General features: G+C 47.5%; 1 long non-coding RNA gene across 1 annotated transcript in view; it reads right to left on the bottom strand.

The window, feature by feature from the left end:
- Nucleotides 1-15,306, bottom strand: part of LOC138510430 (uncharacterized) — a 614,646-nt gene that overhangs the window by 255,043 nt on the left and 344,297 nt on the right. Inside the window, exon 2 of the long non-coding RNA XR_011280387.1 lies at nucleotides 15,065-15,223. This is a non-coding gene — a long non-coding RNA (uncharacterized lncRNA). The remainder of the gene's footprint in view (nucleotides 1-15,064; nucleotides 15,224-15,306) is intronic.

Below are 15,306 nucleotides of genomic sequence, written 5' to 3'. Positions count from 1 at the left end.
CTAGACAACTCTAGGTTAACACCACATAATTAAAACAGAGGTGAGCGCTTAACGTTAGATGACACTCTAGTAGGTTCAAGAAAGGGGATAAAAAGAAACAGAAATGGGTTAACACACCACTCTAAGGTCCAGAACACTTGCAATAGGCTCAAAGAAGCACAAAGTCACAGGTGAGCAAAAGTCACTAGGCAGGGCCCACTCTTAGAGTAGCCGGAGCGAAAATGTGCCCAAGATCACACTGTTATTAGGGATTCAAAGTCTTGCAAGGAGTTAGAAAGAGTTTAGGGTGGCTTAGAAAGTTTAGCCAGGGTGTTCCAGGCACTCCCAGGTTCGAAAGCCGGGGGCTAAATCTACCCCGTACAGTCGGTGGCAAGGGAAGCCAGGCGGAACACGGTACCTTAAGTGGAAAGGATCCTCCAGCGGTGGCAGTTGTTCCAGGCAGTGGCAGCAAGGCTCGACGTCGGTCAGGGGAGAAGAAGTTCTCGCTGAAGAGCAGAAGAAGAGGGTTGTTGCACTGCCCGGGAAGAAACCAGCCGCGGAGTCCTCCGGTTAAAGGGTTGTACCGACTTTCGTGGTTGGGGTAAAAGTGGTGGGGTTCCGGTTGCCGGGGTGCTTGGCACTGGCAAGGCGGCCACGAGATACCTCCAGAAGTGGAAAGAAGGTGAAAACTGGTTGTCCCCACCAGTCAAGGGAAGGAGCCACTCCGTTAAGAGTTCTCCTCGGTCGTCGGGAAAAGTGGTGAGACGGTTCAGCAGGGCTCCACCGGGTGGTGTCGTCGAAGCAGGTCGGCTCAGCTCTTCCCTCGTCGGATTCTTGGTCCTGTGGCGACTTCTAAAGTTCCAGTCCCCAAAGCCCTGCTTTTATGCAGCAAACCCCCATTCACCCAGCCTAGCTGTCACTCAAACATGCTAAGTGGTGAGCCGGCCGGCTCACCACTTGGGCCAATCAGGACGGAGTGCGACTTGAGTTACCAAGGTAACTCAGTCCAGGGTGCCTAAACCCCCCTCCACCCCTCCTAAGTACCCCAGACAGAGTGGCACCACTTTGGAGGGCTTCTGTGGAGAAGCCCGCCAAAAGTGGAACAAAGGGCTCCACTTTGGGTCAGAGTTACAGAGGCGAACGCCAACGCCATTTTAGAATCAAGTTTTGGCAAAAAGTCCCAACCGGAGTTATAATAATAAATATATAAACCGGCGGTATGTTTAAGGCTACCGTAAATAAATAATTAAATGTGTTAGCCTAAAACAATGGGAAATCCCATAGGGAAATATTCGCGGTCGAATATAAAAAGTAGTTTCCACTGCCACCAGCCAAAACTCGATCAGGGGGGACGGAGACGTGCCCCCTCGACTAACAGACCCTGGGGCAATCGAATTGCCCCAGCCAGTACGTCCACAATATGATGGTTTGTACTGGTTCTGTTCAGGATTCAAGACTAGCAAAGTCTTTGGTGACTTTACATGCCCTGGGAGACAGTAGTCAGTCCCAGGGTATGGAGTCTATGTTGGGGAGTCCCTAGGACCCCCCTGGGTCACGGCACAGAGGGTGCTGTGTAACCCACATCACAAAAATACATGAGGCCCTATGGAGTAAAAGACCCCATAGCCCATTCAACACAAGGTTTAACCAAGAAAACACACTTCAACATGTCCAAGAGTGAGGGTAAAAGAGTCTCACTCTTGGCAGGAGAAAAAAAGAAACCCTAGAAATCCAGCAAAGCTGCTGGGGGACTCACTAGGTAGGGAAATTCAGCCTAAACAGAGAATTCTCCCTAACACTCGCCCCCCCCCCCAGACTAAGGGACAGGAGGATTTAATCCACTCCTGGATGAACCTCATACCTCTAGTCGATGATATACATCCTAGAGAGTCCATCAGCATTTTGATGGTGACACCCTGACCTGTGCTCAATGGTGAAATCAAACCCTTGCAGGCAGATTGACCATCTCAATAGTTTTGGATTTTCCCCTTTCATTTGCATTAACCATCTCAAGGGTTGGTGGTCAGTCTGAATAACAAAAGTAGAACCATACAAGTATGGCCTAAACTTCTTCAGTGCCCACACAATAGCAAAGCATTCTCTTTCGATTGTTGCCCACCTTGTCTCAGGATCCTTCAGTTTTCTACTGATGAAGCAAATGGGGTGCTCCCTACCCTTCTCATCCAGTTGGCTTAGAACTGCACCTATACCTACATTGGAAGCATCAGTTTGTACAATGAAAGTTTGGTGGTAGTCAGGAGCTCTCAATACTGGAGCTTGGCAAAGAGCTCTCTTCAGTTTTTCAAAGGCCTGATTGCATTCCTCATTCCATTTGACCTTTTTAGGGAATTTAGGAGAGGAGATTACATTCAGTGGAGAAGCTATGGTCCCATAGTTCTCAATGAAATTCCTGTAATACCCAGTGAGGCCTAGGAAGGCTCTCACTTGGGTTTGAGTAGTTGGTGTTGTCCAACTTTGCACAGCTTCAATCTTGCTGAGCAAAGGCCTTATTTCTCCACCTCCTACCTCATGCCCAAGGTAGACCACTTTACTTTGACCAATCTGGCACTTACTGGCTTTGATTGTCAAATGGGCCTGTTCCAGAGCCTGCAACACATGTCCTAGGTGGTTCACATGTTCTTCCCAGGAGTGGCTGAAGACTGCAATGTCATCCAAGTATGCCATGCAGAAATCTTCCATCCCAGCCAGAACTTGGTTCACCATCCTTTGGAATGTGGCAGGTGCATTTTTTAATCCAAAAGGCATGACCTTAAACTGGTACAAGCCAACTGGGGTTGAAAATGCAGTCTTCTCCTTGGCATGGTCTGTCAGGGCTATTTGCCAATAGCCTGACGTAAGGTCAAATGTGCTGAGGTACTTGGCTGCACCAAGTTTATCCACCAACTCATCTGTCCTGGGCAAAGGGTGGGCATCAGTCTTGGTGACTGCATTTAGAGCTCTATAGTCCACACAGAATCTCAAGTCTTTGGATCCTGCCTTTGGTACTAACACAACTGGGCTAGACCATGGACTAGTAGAGGGTTCTATTACCCCGAGATCAAGCATCTTCTTGACCTCTCCTTTGATGTGGGTTCGGATATGTTCTGACATTCTGTACCCTCTGCTTTTGACTGGCAGACAGTCACCAGTGAGTATCTCATGCTGGCCCCAAGGGGTCAAGCCTGGTGACAGTGAGAACAGGGAGGCAAACTGATTTAACATAGATTTGCACTCCTCTTGTTGCTCAGGTGTCAGGTCTGAAGAGAGATTAACTCCTTCGACTTTTTCATCTAAAGGCACCCCTCTGAGGAGATCAGGGAGAGATTCACTCTCTTCCTCCTCTGCAGCTGAAGCTAGAAGCAAGGCTCCTACGTCAGGTCTGGAGATGTATGCTTTTAGTCTGTTGGTGTGGAAGACTCTAGGAGCTTCCCTGGGCCTGCCCAGATCCACCAGATAGTTGACCTCTCCAAGCTTTCCCACAATCTTGAAGGGTCCCATCCACTTGTCTTGCAAGGCCCTCTGCCTTGTTGGGAGCATAACTAGAACTAGCTGGTCTTGAGTAAACTCAACCATGTTAGCCTTCTGGTCATGCCAATGTTTGACCAGAGCTTGACCAGCTTTCAAGTTGTCACTTGCTTCTGCCATCATGTGTGACATTCTCCTCCGGAGACCTATCACATAGTCAGTCACTCTGACTGGCTTGAGGGGAGGAGCACCTTCCAACCCCTCCTTAATCAGGGCCAATGGACCTCTGACCGGATGGCCATAGAGAAGCTCAAAGGGAGAATAACCTACTCCCTCCTGAGGGACTTCTCTATAAGCAAAGAGCAGGCATGGCAGTAGAAGGTCCCATTTTTTCTTAAGGGGTTCCTCTAAAGCACCTATCATGCTCTTCATGGTTCTGTTAAACCTTTCAACCAACCCGTTTGTCTGAGGGTGGTATGCTGTTGAGAACTTGTAAGTAACTCCACAGGTTTTCCACATGGCTTTCATGTAGTGGGACATAAAGTTTGATCCCCTGTCAGAGATTACTTCCTTAGGAAACCCAACCCTGGTGAAAATACCAAGGAGGGCCTTAGCCACAGCCGGAGCTGTAACAGTCCTCATAGGAATTGCCTCAGGGTACCTAGTAGCATGGTCTACTACAACAAGTATAAACCTGTTGCCTGAGGAGGTTGGGGGATCAAGGGGACCAACAATGTCAATCCCTACCCTCTCAAATGGGACTCCCACAACTGGGAGAGGCACTAAAGGTGCCACATTCTTGGAACCAACCTTACCAGAAGTCTGGCAGGTATGGCAGCTCTTACAATATCTATCTACTTCAGCCCCCATCTTTGGCCAATAAAAGTAGAGTGAGAGCCTTTCCTTGGTCTTCTTGAAACTCAAGTGACCAGCCAAAGGTATCTCATGGGCTAGTTGTAAGAACTGTTGTCTGTTCTCTTGTGGGACTACAAGGCGTTTGTAGTCTCCAGGTTCAGACTCAGTGGGTTCACTGTAGAAGAGGCCATCTTCCCAGTGCAACCTATACTTCCCAGGCTCTTGCCCATCAGCTTGAGAAGCTGCCTGGTGGCGGAGACCTTCCAGAGTTGGACATTCTCTTTGCCCCTTACGGAAAGCAGCCCTGCTAGGCCCACCTTCTGCCAGTAAAGACTGCAGCTCAGGATGGTCCTCAGGGTCCAAATCTCCAATAAGGTTTGGGCCTCCCTCTAGCTCTTCCTCAGAGTCTAGCTCAACCACACAGGGTTGTACCTCCCTCTCAGCCTCAGCTGGAGGTGGAGTTACAGGTGTAACTTTGGACAACCTAGGGGAAGTCCTTGTTGGAAGCACTGGAGTGCTTGCTGCTGGCTTTTTCCTAGGAGTCTTGGGTTGCCCCTTTGCTCCTGATCTGGTTGTTACTGCAGTAAGTTGTTCCAGTGGGAGAGGAGTGATTTCTGTCATCATCTCCTGAGATAACCCTCTCAGGGTTTTCTCTCTTGCAGGTTTTGTGAGCTCCTGTACCCTTTTGCTAGGTGGTCTGGGGGTATGAGATACAACTCCAAGAGCTTTGAGGTCATTACCCAACAGAACCCTACCTGGCACTTCACATTGTACACTGACAGGTATTTTTACAGCCATATCATTACATTGGATGAGAACTGGTAACTGGGGACACATCTGCACAGGCCCACCAGCTAACTTGGTGAGGCATTTGGGTGCCTTAGCAACATCCTCTGCCTTGAAAAATGATTCATCCACCACAGTTATGCTGGCCCCAGTGTCCCTAATGGCAGGAGTCTCCTGGCCATTCACTTGGACACTGTCTTTATAATACTCTTTAGTATTATCTGGGATAGAGTTATATACATCTAAATTCTGTTGTTCCCACAACCCCAGAGAGACTAAAGAAACACTAGCTGAGACTCCAGTGGGTTCATCAGCCAGTAATAGAAAGTTTCCACTTGCCATATGTACTTCCTCTTCTGGAGCGAAGGCTAAGGAGGCAAGTTGGACCCCTGAAGGTTTACCCTTAGATCTGGGATCTCCTTTCACATGGTCAGTAGCCTTACAAACAAAGCATGAGCCAAAGGCTCGCTGGAATGGAGGCTTGTTCTGACCTCCTTCTGGTCTGGGACCAGAAGGTACACTAGCCTGATTCGGTTTCCCTTGTGGCTTACCCTTATAGTTTTGTTTGGGGCCCTCTTTGGAATTAGTAGTATTTGAATTCTCTTTGGAGTCCTTTTTAGGCTGTCTCTCCCCATCCTTTTCCTGAGTTACCCCAGAATCCTTGTGAGTGGCCCTGTTGGCAACCCACAAGTCAGCAGCCCTAGCTAGTTTCCGGGAATCTAATTCCTTGGAATCAGCCAAGTGTTGTCTGAGCTCAGGAGAGCAGGCATCATAAATAGTCTCCAACATAAACAAATTCTTCATACCTTCATAAGTGTTCACCTTGTAACCCTTAATCCATCCCTCTAAGTTTTTCAACCCTTCACTCACCCAGGTAGCCCAAGGGGTACCATCATGCTTTTTGAGGCTCCTAAACCTCTTAAGATACTGGGAAGGGGTCTTCCCAAACCTAGCTATCAAAGCTAGTTTCACACATTCATAGTCCTTCTTATCCTCCTCCCCCATCTCCATTACCACATCAGTTGCAACAGGGGGAAGCCTAGAGAACAACCAGGTGAGTAAGTCATTTCCTGTGATGTTCTGGAGCCCATGATTATATTCAAACAGCGACAACCAATCCAACACATCCAACTTAGGCTCATACATACCAACCAATTCTTTAGGCATCCGGGGTCTTTTAGGACTGGAACTTCTAGAGGAGCCGGAGAGAGAAGCATTCTCAACAGATAATTTCTTCATTTCTAGCTCATACTTGAGCTCCATTTCCCTTAGCCTTAGTTCTTTGTCAGTTTGAGCATTCAGTTTCTTATACTCCAATTCTAGTTTCATTTTCTCCAGTTCAAAGTACTGAGGACTAAATGTGGGACCTGGTAAAGGCCCAGTAGGTACAGCAGGTAGAGCAGGTAGAGGCCTAGGGGGGACAGTCACAACAGCCTCACCCTCCTCTTCTGACTCTTCCTCAGAATCATCAACATTTTGCTCCATGTTAATTTCAATACTGTCATCTACAGTTGCTGGAGTGGTAGGTTCCTCTGAACCCTCACCCAGACTTTGGTTAGCTAACAATCTTTCAATCAGCTCCATTTTCTACGCCCTTAGTCAGGAGGTCTTTATGTTTACAGAGCACTCTTAAACAATCAGCAGTTTTGGCTGCAAGGGACTCTTGACTATAGCTTTCTATAACTGACATGTTAGAGGTTTACTTTTATAGTGCTAAGCTTTGTGGTTAGTTGCACTAAGGTATCTAAAGCACACTAAAATGTATACTTAATACAAATCCCACCGCTGTACACCAGTGTTAGGCAGAAACCTGTGCAGTTCCCTTGGGGACCACTGCAAAAGATTTAAGACTACAGGTATAGCAGTAAACCCACTTGGTAGCAGTCTGCACCACCCAGATTTACCTGGTAGATGTGGCTGAGCAGTCAGACTTCCCTCAAGAAGAGTTAGGCAGTATGTAAAGTATACACAATAGGTACTCAAATACAATAGCACAAGCAAAAACTGACCAGAGCTTGGTTTCAAAAGTATATAGTTATTTATTTATTAAACACACATAAGTTGAAATCACTCTAGCAAAATATAGTAAAAACACTTCAAACACAGTTATAATGAAAGCAGCTTCAACCCTTACTCCTATCTAGACAACTCTAGGTTAACACCACATAATTAAAACAGAGGTGAGCGCTTAACGTTAGATGACACTCTAGTAGGTTCAAGAAAGGGGATAAAAAGAAACAGAAATGGGTTAACACACCACTCTAAGGTCCAGAACACTTGCAATAGGCTCAAAGAAGCACAAAGTCACAGGTGAGCAAAAGTCACTAGGCAGGGCCCACTCTTAGAGTAGCCGGAGCGAAAATGTGCCCAAGATCACACTGTTATTAGGGATTCAAAGTCTTGCAAGGAGTTAGAAAGAGTTTAGGGTGGCTTAGAAAGTTTAGCCAGGGTGTTCCAGGCACTCCCAGGTTCGAAAGCCGGGGGCTAAATCTACCCCGTACAGTCGGTGGCAAGGGAAGCCAGGCGGAACACGGTACCTTAAGTGGAAAGGATCCTCCAGCGGTGGCAGTTGTTCCAGGCAGTGGCAGCAAGGCTCGACGTCGGTCAGGGGAGAAGAAGTTCTCGCTGAAGAGCAGAAGAAGAGGGTCGTTGCACTGCCCGGGAAGAAACCAGCCGCGGAGTCCTCCGGTTAAAGGGTTGTACCGACTTTCGTGGTTGGGGTAAAAGTGGTGGGGTTCCGGTTGCCGGGGTGCTTGGCACTGGCAAGGCGGCCACGAGATACCTCCAGAAGCGGAAAGAAGGTGAAAACTGGTTGTCCCCACCAGTCAAGGGAAGGAGCCACTCCGTTAAGAGTTCTCCTCGGTCGTCGGGAAAAGTGGTGAGACGGTTCAGCAGGGCTCCACCGGGTGGTGTCGTCGAAGCAGGTCGGCTCAGCTCTTCCCTCGTCGGATTCTTGGTCCTGTGGCGACTTCTAAAGTTCCAGTCCCCAAAGCCCTGCTTTTATGCAGCAAACCCCCATTCACCCAGCCTAGCTGTCACTCAAACATGCTAAGTGGTGAGCCGGCCGGCTCACCACTTGGGCCAATCAGGACGGAGTGCGACTTGAGTTACCAAGGTAACTCAGTCCAGGGTGCCTAAACCCCCCTCCACCCCTCCTAAGTACCCCAGACACAGTGGCACCACTTTGGAGGGCTTCTGTGGAGAAGCCCGCCAAAAGTGGAACAAAGGGCTCCACTTTGGGTCAGAGTTACAGAGGCGAACGCCAACGCCATTTTAGAATCAAGTTTTGGCAAAAAGTCCCAACCGGAGTTATAATAATAAATATATAAACCGGCGGTATGTTTAAGGCTACCGTAAATAAATAATTAAATGTGTTAGCCTAAAACAATGGGAAATCCCATAGGGAAATATTCGCGGTCTAATATAAAAAGTAGTTTCCACTGCCACCAGCCAAAACTCGATCAGGGGGGACGGAGACGTGCCCCCTCGGCTAACAGACCCTGGGGCAATCGAATTGCCCCAGCCAGTACGTCCACAATATGATGGTTTGTACTGGTTCTGTTCAGGATTCAAGACTAGCAAAGTCTTTGGTGACTTTACATGCCCTGGGAGACAGTAGTCAGTCCCAGGGTATGGAGTCTATGTTGGGGAGTCCCTAGGACCCCCCTGGGTCACGGCACAGAGGGTGCTGTGTAACCCACATCACAAAAATACATGAGGCCCTATGGAGTAAAAGACCCCATAGCCCATTCAACACAAGGTTTAACCAAGAAAACACACTTCAACATGTCCAAGAGTGAGGGTAAAAGAGTCTCACTCTTGGCAGGAGAAAAAAAGAAACCCTAGAAATCCAGCAAAGCTGCTGGGGGACTCACTAGGTAGGGAAATTCAGCCTAAACAGAGAATTCTCCCTAACACATCTCATGCCAAAATGATATCGCTCCAATACCGTGCTAGTTTTTGACTCAAAATGCCTATCAAGTTTCGTCAATGCCAGGGCAAAATCATTTGTTCCCTCTTCTGAATCTAATTCGGAAATATCAGGAAGTGTGTCATATATCCTCTGACCTTCAAACCCCAGAAAATGCATTAACATCGCTACTTTACGTTCTACAGACATTCCATTCCCACACGTAGCTTTAACATAATGTAGGAATCCCTTCTTCCACGGGGCCCACTTAATATTTGGCGGACCTGGTGTGAGCATAAATACTTGAGGACCGGGGACTCCAGACAGGGCCATATTTATAACCTCTAAATGCTACGTAACACAATGCGTAAAATAACAGGTTAATATGCGTTCAAAGTATATGACACAACAAAAACAATTTTGCTTTCAAGATGTCAAATGGTGATTCTTAGAATATCGTCAAATGTTGCCATACATAGCCACTCTATTTTGGCTATGCTTGTCCAGTTACCACCACAAAAATATCTCCTCCTTTGGGGGGCCAGAGAAAGCACCTTCTCTAAGCTGTTGTGCCCTTTGTCATACACCCCTAATTCGCCTTCCCACAGGGGGGGCCCTGGGCGAGGTTTCAGTATCCTTTCTCAATTCAGCGCCACATCCGCATTCAGCTGGGCTTGATTCAGCGCCACATCCACTTTCAGGCAGCTTTCATCTTCCAGCTTCCTGCTGATAGCTCCTCCTAATTCGACTTCCCATAGGGGGCCCTGGGCGAGGTTTCAGTATCCTTTCTCAATTCAGCACCACATCCGTATTCAGCTGGGCTTGATTCAGCGCCACATCCACTTTCAGGCAGCTTCCAGCTTCCTGGATGGTGGCTGCTCCTGCTGACAGCTCCTGGATGGTGGTTGCTCCTGCTGATAGCTCCTTCCAATTCCTCCTGGATGGTGGCTGCTCCTGCTGACAGCTCCTGGATTGTGGTTGCTCCTGCTGATAGCTCCTGCCAATTCCTCCTGGATGGTGGCTGCTCCTCCTGACAGCTCCTGCCAAACTCCACTTCTAGTCACTGTTGGGGGTCTTGGCTTCTGCAGGGATCACTACAGACATCCCATCCTCGTCGCCATTGTAAAGAAGCCACAAACTTGGTAAGTGAAAGCCAGTTAATTTGGAACAGCTTCAGTAACTCACTTAAGACCCCCAACACAGGCAGCATCCAGGGTATAACTGACTTCACTCCAGAGTAAACATCTCCAAGCACACATCATTCCAGAATGGCACAGTAGGCATAAATCCATTCTGGAATTACAGATGGTGTGCTTGGCATAAACACAGCTGAAAACCATAGCAACAAGAAAGCATACAAAGGTTTAGCTTTATACAACAAAGCATACAAAGGTTTAGCTTTATACAACAGTACGGAAACGTAGCTGTGAAGCAAGATGGAAGTCTTCAACCAGCTAACGCTTGTAAATAGGCTTGGAACGCACGAAGCTAAGAAAACAGTACTGCTTGCAATGCTTAGTAGAAGAATAGAGCAGCAAGCGCCAACTATATATATCTACCTCAACGAAGCACATTAAATAAGTGCGACTCCATTTTGTAAAAGCAGAATTAAACCCAGGCAGCAAAGGTCTAACAAGGCCCAGATTCATATTCCAGCCAAAGCCAAAGGAAGGAGAGGAATCGAAACTCAGTAAGAAGCAGCTCAATGCCTGGGAATTCGAGGTCAACCTAAGGAAGGGAGGAGAGCGGCAGCCTCAGAGAATCGAAACTTCAGAGCATACCAGCCAGCCAGTGAAGGTCGAGATAAAGAGGCCCCAGGCAAGTGGCAAAGCTATGGGAGAATCAAATACATGAATACAAGGAAAATGAAGCAGATTCACGGTGAACAGACACGTGACCAGCCAAGGGCGAAGAGGTACCAACGTCTGATGTCACCCAGAACCCAAGGATGCCATAACTTTTCCTGATAAGAAACTACAGTTTAGAGGCCATCCTCAGCCAACTAATTGACACATAGCCCTAAAAGTACTGATTGATGGAAGGGAGGTAGGGTGAACCTAGGGAAGTCTGCATCTTGGTGTCCATTCTGCATGCTGCTAATTAAAGTGGAGATTTATGCTTAGGGGTGTAACCTACCCAATCACAATGGGCCAAATAATCTAGGGTCCTATAGCTTGTAGAAACAATAAGACGTCGTAGTTGTAGTGACGTCTATCACGAGTGATGTAGAGGGATGGGCGTAGACACCCACCCAATAAGAATTATCCAATCCTCACGCTCTGTTACCATATACAGATATAGCACCTGTACGTAAGTTACCTTTTCCAACCAATAGAATTGAATGTCAAACTTATGAGTGTTACACGTCAATGATGACGAGAATTTACTATAAAAGTTACTGTTTGCATGAAGAATTTGGAAGTTGAAGCGAGACAGGCGATCGCAACACTGCTGATTTCCATTTGTTTCCCTGTTTTTTGTACTTGTCATTAAACGGCCTTCCCTTTGCCAAACCATTGAGCTGTCCTTATTGAATTGTGTCGGAGTAAGAGAATCCTGCACCCCATCCTCCTCAAGGTGCAGCTATCTTGTCTTACAGGTACTCGAGGGTGAGCTCTAACCTATGGGCCTGTCAGAGGGCGCTCCGCCCTCCTGTACACACCTCCACCCAATTCTGCCCCCATGCCCAAAACTGGAAACCCGCCCAGGCCTGGACAATCACTCTCCTGGGGGCCCCAGCCAACAGCAACTACTGTGCCCTTCTGGGAAGGGCCAGCGCACCCAAGGCGGACCACCCCAGTCCTGACATGCCCCCCGAGCACCTCCTGCAAATGCTGGGGGGTGGCACACACATCCCCACCCCCTGCTGGAAGTGTTGCCACGATGCAGCCAGGCCCCATGATTGCTCCGGCACCACCTCTACCCACCACAACCGGAAAATGTTGTGCTGCCTTTTTTACCACTCATTTTTTACTGCAAAATGCAGATGGTAAGTTGGAGTAGGGTATATAGAGGAGGTGACATGGGGTCTGCCCCTGCATTTTGCGGTTTAAAAAGTGGTAAAATCGGTCAAAACAATTCAGTGAAAGTTTAATTCGGTGGAAAAAAAAGGGAAATGTTCATGGATCCCACAAGTTCCCACTTGGCCTGCCCAAGAGTGCTAAAGAATGCACCACATGCGCATGCCTGACTGAGTTGTTGCTCCGCCTGCTGAACAACATACTCAGAACAGAAACATAGGTGACTGTGGACACAGATTAACTTCTTCTGAGACAAATGAAATAGCCTCACAAACATCGAAGCATGCAGCTCGTGGGAATTCAATGGAGCCCCCACATTGTCCAGCCCTCCACATTTCAACTACCATACTCCCGTGTACTCACAACCTAGATACATGATGTTTCACACTGACACAGGGAGTGAGAGCAAGCAAGAGAGGAACAGATGTTCTCAAAGTAAACAACGAACACAATGGGACATGCCGCCAATAGGCCACTGGTGCTTTTCTTGCCTTGCTATCCTTCATTAGCGTTGGAAGACTACTCCCCTGCTCCTGTGGCTGATCAACTCCCATCTAACAACTCCCACAGGCTCAGGCTAAATACACATACCCCCGCCAAAGGCAAACACACGCTGATCCACGAGCACACAGGCACACATGAAAAAGATCTTGGCATCATCCCCATCAATCAAACAGAAGCAGCCAGCAACACGCATAATGCTGGAGGCGGTCAGATGAAAAACCCTTCATGGGTAAGCATATTCACCACTAGCAATGAAACATAAATGACTACAGCACATGCGCACACACTAACCATGTACTCCGGACATGCATACATCAACAACACAGGTATAGCACCACTCTCTGCCACTTTACCACCCACCCTTTTTTCCTCAGAGAGTAAAGTCTTGAGAGGCTACAAATAGAGCCAGAAATGGCCAATGCAAGAACACTGACAATACTGTCAATGGGCCATGGTGTGGGGGCAGTGTAAAGTTCCCAAAATAATGGTGTTCAGCTACAGCACTGCTTAGTCAAAGTAACAGATACAATCCCACAGCATGTGAGAACATGACATCCTCTGTGCAAAAATGCTGCATATATTCCAGAAGGTAGACCATCAACACTCACTGACAATCCACATTCACACATGGGAACTGCAGGATTGCCCTCTGCGTGTTCTATTGTTCTAATTCAACATTCCGAATCTCCACCTGTTGTTACAAAAAGATAACTCCAGATCACCAACTGCAGCCACCACCTGTGTAGTCCCACAAGGATATGCCCTCTCCCCGTGACCTGCAATATTCACATGGAACTGCTTGGAACCCTCCTTGCTCCACAATATATCCACATCCAGCAATACTCAGATGACATGCAGCAATACCGCCAGACATCCTCCATTTAGGCCTTCCACAGGATCAATGATGACTCACATACATCCAATTATGCATGTCCATTGCTTTTCTGGAACCCGACCCTCCAACATACAACAAACGCATTTGCCCAACATCAACAAAAACCTTGACATTCACTCCAGCCTCTCTGTAATAAATATCGAGGACTTCACAATCCAGCCGGGAACCTGCGCTAAGTCACTTGGCTCCAATATTGACAGACACTTGCCCTGCAAACAGCACATAGCAAGGAAGACACTCAATACTTGGTAGCATCTGTAGTTAATTTGGAAAATTAAGCCCTTCAGGTCACAAAACAATGTCATTACTGATGTTGAAGCCTTGGTCATCTCCCACCTGTGTGGTGCCAAAACTCTTGTGTAATCCCTTATGGTGAGTACCTTGCGGCCACTGAGATGTGTCCTGAATGCAGCAGCACAACGCATCAAATGACTCTGTGAATTACAGCACATTACTCTGACGCTCAGAGAATTGCACTGGCGCAAACTGCAAACCTGTATCAACTTCCAGTACTGCTGCATCTGCTACAAGGTTGTCACCCTGAAGTCAGCTAGCTATCTCATTGACAAACTCATCATCTCTAGAGCCGTACAACACAGCAGAAGTGAGGACATGAGCAGACTTATTTTCTGCCTGTGCATGAATGAAAGATTCAGAAGACAGGCCTTTTCTGTCTATTGCCAGATGCTCCGGAACCTCCTCCCGGTCAACATTAGACTCAACCCCTCACCGTTACAGTTGATGAAGGAGCTGGTAACTCCCCTATTGAATGTGAGGCTCCTCCCTAAATCCTACTGCAATACACCCTCCACTCTACCTGGGCCAGTGTGATCAGCGCCCCGCTGTTACCTCCCCTGGTCGTTAGTACATACTATGATGAAAGTAAATAGACTTTCCCCTTTCCTTTCAGCTTCCTCCTTATGTATGTCCCTCCTACCCTCAACATGTCCTTCTCCCTATGATTGTGAGGTGCTCCATAGCTTCCCCAAAGCATGGTGGCTCCTCATGAAATACTTAAATGTCTCATCAATTATATAGGACACACTCCCAATGTTATCAACTCAGTTGGCACAATTTGCTACCCAGCTGCCACATGACGCCTAGCAACAGGTATACACACAATGGTCTTCTCCATCCTGACTTCGCCTGCAAAGGACACAACATTTCACCACTTATCACCACAGAAAGTTCTAAAAATCACATAATGTGGTGCATGTACATGCTCACCTTCTCTTGCAGCTTGTGGGAGCATGCTGTGGTGCATGCTCATACATCATCCAGTCTCTACTTGACACGACAAATGTCAGGATATGGCATGCAAACATTACCTCACAGAAGTGAACATAACAAACCACCCACCAATTAACCTAGCATATCAACAACCAGCATCAACTATAGTAACACATATACATCAGGAGGAGACACCCTGGCAACAACTTGTTGCAGAGGTGTACACAAAAACACAAAACCCATGACCATGGTAAAAAAATACACATAATCACACGTAATGGTGTGGGACAAAACTGCCTTAATTGTTGACAGTGACCATAATTCAAACAGAACCTGCACCGCAGACATGTGCCACATCATTCCACTATTGTAATCTATACAACAACAGCTATGCAGAAGTAGGACAGTGGGCAGACTTACCTTGATGCACATCTGGTGTGTTGTGAGTCCCTCACCACTTCCACAAAACACTGGCCCTCCACAGTGATACTAAGAAGGTCTGTGTCCGACAGAGAGAGTGGGGAGTAGGAGGGAATTCCAAGGGCTCAGGATGGTTGCTCATCAGATGTGGAATGTGATCTGAAATGAGAGTGGAGATTTCCTTAGGATACCTACAGGAATGTGTCTAATATATAACACGTGTAATACCCAGTTTTGATAAA

The sequence above is a fragment of the Ambystoma mexicanum genome, chromosome 6p (genome assembly GCF_040938575.1).
Source record: "Ambystoma mexicanum isolate Mex_15411 chromosome 6p, UKY_AmexF1_1, whole genome shotgun sequence".
NCBI classification, from domain to species: Eukaryota; Metazoa; Chordata; class Amphibia; order Caudata; family Ambystomatidae; genus Ambystoma; species Ambystoma mexicanum.
The sequence above is the reverse complement of the archived record's forward strand: the minus strand, read 5'-3'. Positions and strand labels throughout refer to the sequence as shown.